Source organism: Bubalus kerabau, chromosome 10, assembly GCF_029407905.1.
Source record: "Bubalus kerabau isolate K-KA32 ecotype Philippines breed swamp buffalo chromosome 10, PCC_UOA_SB_1v2, whole genome shotgun sequence".
NCBI lineage: Eukaryota > Metazoa > Chordata > Mammalia > Artiodactyla > Bovidae > Bubalus > Bubalus kerabau.
The window spans coordinates 19,406,584-19,413,989 of record NC_073633.1 but is presented as its reverse complement, the minus strand read 5'-3'; positions in this window follow the sequence as shown (position 1 = coordinate 19,413,989).

Here is a 7,406-nt window from a genome sequence, read left to right as displayed (position 1 = left end):
CTTTGGTTTCATTTTCTGAAGGAGACATGATTCATCCAACTGTTTATTCGTTGCTGAATCAGAAACTTTCTTCTTCCTCCTCTTGCCTTTTTGAGATGAAGTAGGGTTCTTCCTGGTGCTAACACCTCACTTTGGTGGTATAACTGGATGAGTGCTAGGAGGGGTGACTAAACCAAGAGTCATGAGAAGGGCTCAGAACTTGCACTTCGGGGCCTCCACCCCCGATGGGAATATCCTTCTGCTCCAGCAGCCCAAGGTCAGGAGCCTTTGTTGTTTATCACCATTGCCTAGTATAAAGTTCTGGGCTCCCGGGGTTGTCCAATAGCCATTAACTGACTGGAGACTATTTGGTTGCCTATATTTACCTGGGCTTGGAGGATGATGTTTCTGTGGTCAGGTTGTGCAAATTGGAGAGAAGATGTATAAACACAACAAGGCTGCTTTTCCAAAGGCCAGTGCCCAGAAATAGCTCCTTGTTTTTCTGACCTATTCCCTTCCACTTTGACAGAAAACCACTGAGCAAATGATCGGTAATAAAATATAACTGAAAATAGTTGTATCCAGATGGAGATTGATTTGCTGATGACAGCAAATTGCAGCCTTCTACCTGGACAAAAGACAGGCCCAACCTCCAGCGCTTTGCTTTCTGGGGATTGGAGGTGACCTGTGAGCAGAATTAGCTGTACTTTCCATAGGAACATTCATTTTTCCAAGCCAGGTTGGCCCATCCTACAGCTCCAAGTCAGTGGTGTTTCTCAGGTTTTGTTTAAAGCACATTCAAAATGTCATTTTTCAAGCACCAGTAAAGATACTTGTTTTAGTCCTATAAGTCTCCCACATACTCTAATGGAAGAGGATAACTTTGGGTATTGAATAGATCTGGGTTGGACTCCCTTCTCTGTACATTAGCCATGGCCTTGGGCAAGTTTCTTCACTGTACAATGGAGGTAATACTTTCTTTGTAGGGCTAGTGTGATGCTGATAAGCAAGCTCCTTCACCCATCCTCATCCTGTGAAGTAGCACCTGTCAGTACACATGTTTCTCTTCTCCCTAGCTCCCACCCTGGTCATACTTCTATTGTGCCATTAACTTGTTCAAGAAAGGACTTCTGGGACTTCCCTGGAAGTCTAGTGGTTTAGACTCTGCACTCCCATGACAGCAGGGGGCACAGGTTCCATTCCTGGTCAGGGAGCTAAGATCCTGCATGCTGTGTGGCACGGCCAAAAAAAGAAAAAGAAAGGAATTTCCAGCCCATCTGCATTTTTCCTACAGGCATGTGTCTGTGTCTGGACACATGGAGAGCCCATATGCAAGGGACTAGGAAGAGTAATTGACAAGAGGTTGGAAAGTCCAACAGAACCACCTAAGAAAGATGTCAGAAATCAATGGCAAGCAAGAAACCACTGATGACCAGTCTCTATTAGCCCATTTTCAGAGGAAAATGTTGACCCACTGGCCTTTGTCTCCTCGTCCTCTCTCTCCCAGCCTTCCCCAAAAAGCAGATACAATAATTGTCAAAGACCTAATGTGGAGGAGAGAGGGCAGCTGATCTGTGTCATTTCCCAACCCAGTTCACCCCTGCTGGTGTAAGTTTACCAGGAGAGTAGACTGAAATAGGGGCTTCCTTGGTGGCTCAGATGATAAAGAATCTGCCTGCAATGTGAGAGACCCAGGTTCAACCCCCGAGTAAGGAAGATTCCCTGGAAAAGGCAATGGCAACCCACTCTAGTATTCTGCCTAGAAAATTCCACTGGCAGAGTGAGCTTGGCAGGCTACAGTCCGTGGGGTCGCAAAGATTAACACAGGACTAAGAGACTTTACATTACACTGCAGACTGAAATAGACACAAGTCTTTCTTCTAACCTCATTCCTCCCTGAATAGTGGTACCTCCCAGTCAGGTACCCTGGGAGTATAATAACAGAAATAACAATGGTGAGCTCATGCTGCGTGCTTACTGTGTGCCAGGTATCAGAGTAAATGCCGTGTGCAGATTAGCATGTTCAAGTTGTGCAAGCCTCTGAGGGCCAGGCCACTGTTACCATCCTCATTCTTCAGGTGAAGAAACTTGAGATCGCGGTGTTGTGTAACTTGCTCACGGCCTCGTAACTAGAGTGTGGCAGAATGTCAGGATTTGGATGTCAGCTGTTTGATCCCCACCCCCTGACCCTACTACCAGCCTTCTGTTCCCTCTTGATCCCCACTCTGAGTGGCTCTCATCCAGCCTGTTCTCTGCAGCTAGGATCTCAGCTAGAGGTCCCCAAGGTTTTCTATGGTCCTGATCACTTTGCCTGAGCCTAGGTGCCAATGAGTTAATCTGATCATCCATTCGTTGCTAATGGGGGAATGCTGGCGGAAACTCTTCCCCACCTGGCCACCCCCCACATACCTTGGACATTCCTCACTCCTGCCAAGAACACAGGTCCATTTCCAAAGCAAGTGCTGTCTCATCCTAGAGATCATCTTTGTTTGCCCTGAGCTCTGTACCACTTTATACCTTTCCTGGGACCCTTATCTCTTGCTAATGATAACTCATGTCTGTCTAGCACTTAATGGTCTACAACACGTTCCAATTTGCCTAACCCAGCCCCCACTTCCTAGGTTTCTTAACCATTTTCTATAACCCAGGTGACAAGAGAGCATGCAGTTTAACATCCAAGGTCCACCGCTTGCTAAACAAGTTACTGACTTCTTCACTCCATTTTCTTATTGTGAAATGGGAGAATAATAGTGCTTGTTTCTCGTTGTTGTGAGGGTTGAATGAAATAAACACACAGAGACACATAGAAAAACACACACATACACACACAGCAAGTAATTCATTAAGTGTTGGCTATTGTTATCACTATCCCGTTGCATCCCCAAACCCTATGGGAAAAAAAAAGCAAATCAGTTCTTGTCACCAGTTTAACTCAGCTCTCTAAGCTCTCTGCTAGCTCTGTCAAGCTCTGATTCTACAGTTATTTATGGACACAACTTAGTTCTATGACGTAGCTACCCCGAAGGCCAAGCCCTTACCAGAGGGCCTTGTATATAGTAGGCTGTCCTGCCAGGTTGGGGGTTAGCATGTAACAATAGCCCCTACCTCATCCAGGCTGTGGGAGGAACTAATGAGAAATTTCTGTAATATACTCTTTAGTACAGTGCCTGGCGCCAAGTAAGCTCCTAATAAACCAGAGTCATTATTGTTCCATCTTACAGTGAGACTCCCAAATATGTTCCTTAAAAACATAGACTCTGCAACCATACTGTCTGGGTTCAACTTAGTGCTAATTCTATTAGCCTTGAAGTTAATTAACCACCTGGGCCTCAGTTTCCTCATCTGTAAGATGGACATGATAACAGCATGTACCTAAATGAGGTTGTTCCATAGATCAAATGAGTTAATACAATAAACACACTTAGATGTGTGCCTGTCACATGTTGGCATATGTAAGAGCTTTTTGTCACCACTTATAGATGGGGAGACCCAGGCTCAGAGACATCAAGCAGTAATGGAGCTTGGATCCAAATCTAACTGAGGCTGCCTCACTCTTACTATCAGGATATGTTGCTGCCCCAGATGATCCATGTATATTTTACCAGGAGCCTTCTCCTGTGGTGGAGATGTCAAGAGTAGAGGAGAGTAAGCTGGCACCAGAGATCTCTGGGGTAAGGGAGACCACAGGATGCCCTCAAGTCAAGCCATAGAGGTGGCTTTTTCCTCACCTGTGTCTGGCCATATGATTTTAGCATTCTATCAAGTCTCAGACTCAGAAGGCCTAAAAATGGCACCACCCATGCAGATCTCTAACCCGGAATCTGCAGCAAAACTCTCATTATTGCACATTGATGTCATACTCAAAGATGGGCCCCTGATTTTTAACACAAAGAGGCCCTGGCCTTGAGGCATTTTCCATTTCTGAGGCATGATTCAGCCTAGGAGACAAGACCAGACAGACTTGTTCCAGAGGAAGGAGGCCTGGGTGGCGTATGGAGAGGGAGAAGAAAAACAAACAGGGCTTAGAGCTGAGCAAGTCTCACAGCTGCTGGGCTGCAGGGGGAGGGAGCAGAAGCGAACAGAGGGAGCCTGCCTGCACAGAACGGGGCGCCCACTGACCCATTTATCTTTCCTGAAGTCAAATGTATTGATTTAAACAGGAATCCATCCCATGCTTCTAAAGCCCCAGAAAAACACTAGTAACATTTCACAACTGTGAAGCACAATATGATTGCCAAAGCGTTCCACGTAAGTGAGCTCAATTTTAGCTGCTTTTTAAAATAATTTGCGTCTCTTATTACAAAGCATCAAGTGCTTATTGAGGAATACTAGGAAATGTTTTTAAATGTAAATCTTAAAATGTCAAGTATGTATATATTACACCACAAGTAATAACATTTTCAGTCAATTTCTAACTATTTTTTTCTGAGCCTGTGTACATACAGAGGTCATTTAAACAAAATTGAGAAGTACTACAGAGTTATTGTTTTTTTTTTTTAATTTATTCAATCATGCCATGTGGCATGTGGGATCTTACCAGATCCCACAGACCAGAGATCAAACCCATGCCCCTTGCACTGGAAACACAGAGTCTTAACCCCTGGACTGTCAGGGAAATCCCCAGAAAGTTTTAGATCTTTTCTTTTTCATGTAACATAAGATCACGGGGATTTTCTAATGATGCCAAACGTTTAGCTGTAACAATTCATAATGACTGCATGTATCAGTACAGATGTGCCACATTTGCTATAGCCACACCCTAATTGTTGGACATTCCAGATATTTACAAAAGTTTAACTCTTTAAATAATACTGCTGTGAACATGTTTTTACTTACATTTTTGTTTATATATCTGATTATGTCCTAATAGTAAATTTCTAGTAATGAAATTACTAACTCCAAGGATTTTAATATTTTTGAGTACATATAGCCAAATTACTCTAGAGAAAAATGTATTCAGTTTACCTTCTGACCAGCACCGTGTGACAATTACCTCTCACTCTCTGATTGAGCCAGTGAGTTAGGTAACAAGCATCTCACTTTACAAATGTGGAAGATTGGGATTCATACAACTGAAAGTCAAACTCTAGTGCCCTGGATTTGGTGCCAGGGATCCTCCCACTCTGCCTTCTAGACAAGATGAGCTCCAAAAAGATTTTCCTGAGTAATGGAGTTGTAGAAAAATTTATTTTTATATCCTCACTTATTGGTGAAAATATTTTTTTAAATCTTTAGTTTCTTGACCTTATTTGTGCCATGGGCCCCTTTGGCAGCCTAGTTAAGCCTGCCAACCCCTGGGACTTCCCTGGCCATTCAGTGCTTAGGACTCTGCACTTCTAATGCAGCAGGCATGGGTCTGATCCCTGGTCAAGGAACCAAGATTTCACATGCTGCAGGGCACAGCCAAAGAAAAACAAAGGAAAAAGCCTACCAGCCCCTTCTCAGAATAATGTATTTATATGCATTTAACCCAATTATAGGGATTCCCTGGTGGCTCAGAGGATAAAACATCTGCCTGCAATGCAGAAGACCCAGGTTCGATCCCTGGGTTGGGAAGATCCTCTGGAGAAGGAAAGGGCAACCCACTCCAGTATTCTTGCCTGGAGAATTCCCCAGACAGAGGAACCTGGTGCGCTAAAGTCCATGGGGTTGCAAAGAGTCGGACATGACTGAGCGACTTCACACACACACACACACACACACACACACACACACACACCCCAATTATATTAAATATAAAAGTAAAATGATGATGGAGTAATGCTCCTCTATGACAAGGAGCATTAATGACAGGATCTAGAACTACATGGAAGGAGAGGAAGTCATCAGGGGTCCTGAGGGTTCCTGTACATTCTAGCTGAGTTTGCTCTTGTGATATCAGCAGTTTCAGTAGCCAGACACTTAGACAACAGAGTAGCTTATTTGCTGCTTTCTCAAGAACTGCTGGGCCTTGGTTCTAAATTCTTCTTATGTAACATAATCTACTACATGTGCTCCAGTCATCTGGCCCTCTACATTGCCTCATGGGAATTAGAGCTGAGGGAAACTGCACAGACATGCTGACACCCTCCCTACCCCTTTAAATATGAATAATGAAGTCTTACATCTGGGATCTAGAAGTTTTTTGTCTTTGGTCCTTATCCAGGAAACTGTAGCAAGCTGACTTAGCTTGCAGGGAAGGTAAAGTCTGAACGCCTTCACAATTCTGACCCTACCATTCATTTCAAAGCAGAGTGGAGTGTAAATGATGTTTTGAGATGTATGCAACAGCTATAATGCAGACCAAGAATATATGTAGTTTTTACTGGTACAAAAGTCACTGTAGTTTATTGTATACATTCAGCTAAAGGTTTCTGAAAATGTCAGGTTTTTTTTTTTTCCTCATTCAAGTTCATAGATTTTTAGGAGAACTCTTGGCTGCTGCTAACACCTCAAAAGAAGGCCAGAAAATCCTGTTGATCAAGCAAAGCAAGTCTAAGTTAATTTGATATTTACTGCAATAAGGGAGAATAACACCTTGAAAGAGACTTGGTGTAGTTACTAAAAGGATTTCAAGAAAGGGTGTTTACAGGATTTGGAGGCCTGGGCTTGAGTGGTTTAAGGTGGTTTTTCAAAGCAAGAAACTGATGGGCATTGGGCACAGTTTATGACATTTAAGATAGCTCGGGATTCGTAGACACAGAGAAGCAGAGGTCTTGAAGCAAGTCTCCTTAAATAAACTTGGTCATATATGTGAGCTCTTGGCCTGTGTGAGCGGTCTGTGGTCCTGACAGTCATCTGTCCTGTCCCAGATGAGGAAACTATTTGCCCAGATAATTTATTTCTTGAAGCAAACAATTAATCTACTTATCCTCCTAGATAAGAATTTCCCTGGGATTTCCCTGGTGGTCCAGTGGACTTCCCTGGTGGCTCAGTTGGTAAAGCATCTGCCTACAATGTGGGAGACCCGGGTTCGATCCCTGGGTCGGGAAGATCCTCTGGAGAAGGAAATGGCAACACACTCCAGTACTCTTGCCTGGAAAATCCCATGGACGGAGGAGCCTGGTAGGCTACAGTCTATGGGGTTGCAAAGAGTCGGACACAACTGAGCGACTTCACTTCACTTCACTTCACTTCCAGTGGTTAAGCCTCAGTCCTTCCATAGCAGGAGGCACAGGATCAATCCCTGGTCAGGTAAACTAAGATTCTTCATGCAGTGCAGCACAGCAAACAAAACAAACAAACAAACAAAAACCACAAGAATTTCCTGATTTTTTAATTCAGTGATTTTGTAAATCCTTCATACTGTCTTAGAACTGGAAGAAATATTCCAGTTGGAATTAGAATTGGAAGAGGATCATCTAATGGAGAAATCTTGGGCTTTGGAATCAGAAAAGCTTGGCTTTTAATCCCTGATCGATCGATCACTCCCGGCATTGGCATTCTTT